Source organism: Cyprinodon variegatus, unplaced genomic scaffold (genome assembly GCF_000732505.1).
Source record: "Cyprinodon variegatus isolate N-32 unplaced genomic scaffold, C_variegatus-1.0 Scaffold924, whole genome shotgun sequence".
In the NCBI taxonomy this organism is placed as follows: domain Eukaryota; kingdom Metazoa; phylum Chordata; class Actinopteri; order Cyprinodontiformes; family Cyprinodontidae; genus Cyprinodon; species Cyprinodon variegatus.
In genome coordinates this window covers 253,094-258,811 of record NW_015151377.1, presented here as the reverse complement: position 1 = coordinate 258,811, position 5,718 = coordinate 253,094, and positions in this window count along the sequence as shown.

Below are 5,718 nucleotides of genomic sequence, written 5' to 3'. Positions count from 1 at the left end.
CTGCGCACAGAAATAAACCGCTGCTTGCGCGCAGTTTCCTGCTTAAAAGTTCCCAACCGGATTGCGACGCGCGGAGCAGCACCGGGGATGAGTTTGGAGGCTGCGCCGTGGTGAGATGACTATAGTTACCCTTTCCAGAGTCCTCCGGGTATTAAAGGCTTATTTCTCGGCGTGGCATCTGTTGCGCACACCGCTTACTCTGACCTCAGGCTCCAAACCACATTAAAGTTGTCCCAACCCTCCCGGTGAGCCACACAAGAGCAGAAATATTTCAAGGTGAGAAATGCCTCTTTAGTCCAGCAGGTTTCATCCCCAGCAAGTGTGACGCTGGGTGAATATCCTGAGCTCAGGCTGTTCAAATGGGAGTAGTTTTGGCCCGCTTCCAGGGGAGAGAGATGAAATTAAAAATCAAGCAGCAGATAATGCCTTTGTGCGCGAGATTTACAGCTCAGAACACTGACAAAACAGGCATTCATCATCCGGAGAGAGTAATCATGAGATTTACTCACGACTAACAGTTTTTTTTGTTTGATTTTTTTTTTTTTTTAGTGCACACGCACACACATTTATCCTGACGTTACCCCTGCACTGAATGGACTAAGGCTGGATATCACTAAGTGTAATAGAGAGATCACCAGTGGCTGCCCTGAATGCTGCCCTGGTTCAGTGCCTAAAAGGACGCAATTCAATACATAAATAGGTAGTTTGAATATCTAACAATGTTGCCTAATTTTAGTTTGACATACATGCATGAAATACAAACATTTGCTAATAGTAATTATAAAATGAATAACTAATTGTGGAAAAAATAAATTGAATACTATAGCCCTAGATACACTGGTCTAATCTTCAAAGCATTTAAAATGTTATCTTTACTAGCATTTAACCTCAAGTCACATTAAGTTGCTAACTAACTGATTAAATCTTGTGACCTATTTGAAGATTAATTGTAACCGGTTGAATAATAATTATAAACTCTAGCAGATTAAATGTGCTATTTATGCAATACATTTGTTATTTAAATGAATAATTTTCATATTAGCTTTTGCATTTCTTTGTGCACTCAATAGATTTTTGATGCAATTTAACACTAAATGTGTTATGTTGATATTGTTTTAAATGTTTTCAATTGATTTGAATGTTTTAATTTGGCATTTGTTGTTTTTGTTTTTTTATACAGTTGAACATGTTTGAAATGTAATCTTCATTTGGATTTTCCTGCCTACCTCAATCTACATTTGTTCTTATTTAAAAAAAGCATAGATTTTTTTTATCTGTAATCACATAAAGGATAAGTCTTTTTAAATTTCAAACTCTGTTTTAAGGAATGTTCATTGTAGAGCGATTCGGCTCAGGTTTAGCTGTTGTAGGAATTTTAGATTATGTGAAAGAGATTTCATAATACTTGAAAATATATGTATTAGCACATAAACCAGACAGAGATGTATTGCTATACTCTATGACAGTGGTTACAAAATAAATGGGTTTTTCCAATTCCTATTGGGCATGTACATTACATAACAATCGATAATCTAATAAATGCTTCCTAATACTAGAAGAGCGCCTTGGTAAATAACCTTAAGGTTCATATCAGGAGCAACACAGGCCTTTGTGAGTGCATTCCAGATCATTTAGTTTGTTTTTTTTGTCCCAAGATTATGTAGAATGAAAATACTAAAACAAAGACATAAAATCTCTGGAAAAATAATTTTTTAACCAATGTGCTTTTATATTTTTTGAATACAATATTAATTTATGGACAAGACAATACAGTGGAAATATGATATTGCTTCTGAAACCTTATCTCAACTGCTAATTCAGCTCAATGAGATTAATGCCCTGTAAAAGATATAGCATTTACTGCTGCTGCAAAGCTGAAATCACACATCTACTTAGAGCCCATGACTGTCATCCATCATTTACACACTTGTGTTCATATAAACACGTGCTCTCACATATTCATAAACAAGTATCTGTCAGTAAGCTTCTTACAACTGTACATGTGTGCGTGTGTGTTGTTATTTCAGCCTTTTAGAACACGATGTTGCTGCTGGGCCACTACCGGATGGCACACACAATTACAGGCAAAGAACCAGATCCTGACCTTTTACTCATTCCTGCACTTACTCCACAGTGTTTAACAAAGAGCATCTGCCCCAGTGTAAAATCAGACTTTCTATCACTGTCAGAAAGTGGATATAATTGCTATGATTGGATTGTAATTAGAAACTCTAACAATTAAGTTAGATTCATTTTTTGTCATTTGGGATCAATCATTCTCTTCCGCTACAAATTTGTGTCATATGGAAATATTTCTGTTTGTCTAGGATGTCTGAGGCTTGGAGAGGAGAAAAGCTAACAGTTAATAAATTGTTCATTATCTGCACAGCCAATTTTAACATATAGACAGTAAGCCTACAAATTTATATATATATATATATATATATATATATATATATATATGTGTGTGTTATTTTGATATAATGCTGTTTGCAGATTTCAATGGTCTACAATTTCACAAGCACTATTGTGACACATGTACTCATTTAAGGTGCTATAGTCGTTGAGTCAACTGGGCTTTATCTATCTATCCAATTAGCAGAAACTTTCTAGTTAACTGTAGGTCCACAAATAATAAAGCAAGATTTTTGGATTTTTGATTAGCTAACAGAACTGAAGATAATACGTTCCTGTATTTGTTTGAAACTTATAGACAAACCTTTGATCTGCTAAATTAGCAAATGAAGCCCAGTTAAACAGGATACATGTTAGAAGCTGCTAAGCATCTGTCTGTCTGAGTAAATATTTACTTTTAAACAGCTCTTAGTTTTATAAAACTGGTCTTTCAACCAGTTAACTTAATGTATGCACCATGAGTATTTAAGAAGCACGTGGCATGTCAACATCTAAATATTGTAACAAAAATGGGATGGCCTAATCAATGTCTGTAAAAAGATTCATATTGGCATCACCTTAGACAGGCCATTCTAAGCTTTGGATGGTAAAGCTCATAAACCCTCTACGATGATAGTTCTGCAAAAAGTAGACCACATTTATTGCACTGGGATGTAAAGGAAGGTAACTGACATATTGCATCTTTGCATAGATGTTACCCTTTAATATAGGAAATCCTCTGTTCTATTTACTTTAGTTACATTTTCAATTTTAGATTTAGCTTGAGGATCTTAAAGAAAACAGGGTATCAAAAGTGTCATTGGCTTTGAAATACCTGATACAGACAAGAGTTTGCTTTAACAAAATCTCAAGTCTGACAAAAACTTGTAGATTGACCGGCAAGTTACAAAAACATTTTCTTGGGACCGATGTTTAAAGGCAGTAAAAGTACACTTTTGTCCCTTTTTTAAAATCCATTGGCCTCTCTAACTACTTATTGTTAGTCATGGACCAACTAATCTGCATTCAGATTCAAGATGCCATAAGTGGGAGTGGGAGTGGCAGCCTAGTGGTTAGGGCATAGGGCTTTGAATAGGGCTTTGAATCTTGAGGTTGCGAGTTGGATCCCCCACTCCCACAGACTGCCACTCTGGGTCCCTGAGCAAGACCCTTAACCCCACACTGCTCCCCGGGTGCCTCACAATGGCAGCCCACTGCTCCCCAAGGGGATGGGTTAAATGCAGAGAAGTAATTACCCTCTGGGATTATTAGAGTATATAAAATACAAAAAAAATAAAATAAAAATAAGGAAGGAACTGTTGCAATTTAAGATGTTAACATATTGATGTGTTTTAACAGGACCTTAAGACAAAAATTCAGAACAGTGCAAATCGCCTTTGGTTGCATAAGCATTTCACTAAAAACAAGAGGTGCAAAAGAACCATGATAAAATGTTTGTTTACAGAATTATGCAGTTTCTTATAAAAAAAAAAACACTAATACTGCTTTAGACTAGATAATGCTACATAACAGCAAGAAAAAAATATTTCAATTGTCTCTCATTATCTAGTAGCAACCCTCTCCTCCTCATTCTTACCTAACATACCAGATATGGTGCCAGTACTCACTCTGGAGACATTCTTTGTCCTTAGAAGCTTAGACATGCCCCCCAGATGGAAAGCCAGAGAACCCAACTCCTGACAGATTTGGCATCCTCGCTGCAGTGCCAGCTTCCTCCATCCTCCACTTTATGCCCCCTGTGCCAACAAACCTCACCAGATTTAGATCTGCCTGGAGCCCCGCCTGCCCACAAGACCAAGTAAAACATTCTCCTATGAGGAGGTGGAGGAGGAGTGTGAGCCAAAGAAAAACAATGCAATCTCCAGAAATGGTTGTCAGAGGCAGAAATGGACCTTGCATAAAGTTTTGTCTTCTGCCGGAATCATCCTCTTCTTCCTCCTTTTTGGTAGTTGTCTGATCTGGATTAAATCAACAGAATCCATAAGAAGATGAAGGCAAACATCTAGCTCATGCATCTGCTATGGGTATGAACCACTGATCTCTATTTCTTCACTGGATGGCTGATTGCCCGAAAAAAGTGAAGCCACCGTCTACTATGCTGGTACTCCCCACTCCCACGGAGACACGCAGTAAAAATGTGTAGCATTTGGCTGCAAAAACAAGTAGTTTGCCGGCTGTGGGAAGATATTCCACAGGTAATTTCACAGTCACTGGATGTACTAACCAAGAAAGTCCACATAAACACCAATGTGTCTAACATAAGAAAATAGAAGGAGTAAACAGAAAGTAATTCACTGTGAAATGTCAATGTAGCAATTCCTTATTAAGCAAATGATGCTGTAGCTTTTGTATATATATATATATATATATATATATATATATATATACATATATACACATTAATTTTATTGTGTTGCAATTGTTATATTACATTACTTATAAACATGTTATATTACATGATTTAGACTTCATTGTCTTCCTAATGACTATGCAATGTGATGTGCCTAATTTTTATCATAAATTAAATTAATCTAATGATGCCATGAAACAGCAAGTGTGTGTCAAAGTTATGCATTTATCTTTATTTTAAAAGTCTTGACTGCCCCTGAAAATAAGAACATCATCATTGTTCGATACTGCACTGCACATATTGTTTACATTGTGACAGGTCTAACAAGGGAGTACCAATATGGCGGCCGGTGGATTTACTTCAATCACGTACTACCAATGGGCGATCAATAATCCAATGAATAAATACAGATAAGTGGTATGAACCTACACAGAGTTTACTTTGCTCTTCTGACATCAGATCGAGTGGGACATGAAGGAAATAGAAAAGTGAGGGAGACGGCTAAAAGGGAAAAGAGTAAAATGAAGGATACCGAAAGAGACCACAGCAGGTTTGAGAACTATTAAGTCCTAAATTAAAATAAAAAAAACAATGTTTTGCTCTATAATTTGATTTTTTATTTATATGCCATGTTAAATACGGTTAAAAACAGAGGGATACTGTACATGGTCCTCTCCAGCCTGCATAATGATTGTAATCTGGCCAGTAAGCTTCTGATTGGCCAGACAGGAATAGAGAATGATTGGTAGAAAGAGGGATTAATTGAATTAAAACCATTGCTTGTTTTCTACATAGAAAATCACAGTTTAAAGGGTGTATTTTATAGGGATTTTAACTAAATAAAATCTGATGTGGGAATTGTAAAACTGTGATGGACTTTATTTTCCCCCCGCGTTTTATTGTCATTACACTGTCACAAGTACAGAGCAACGAAATTAACTCTCTGCATTTAA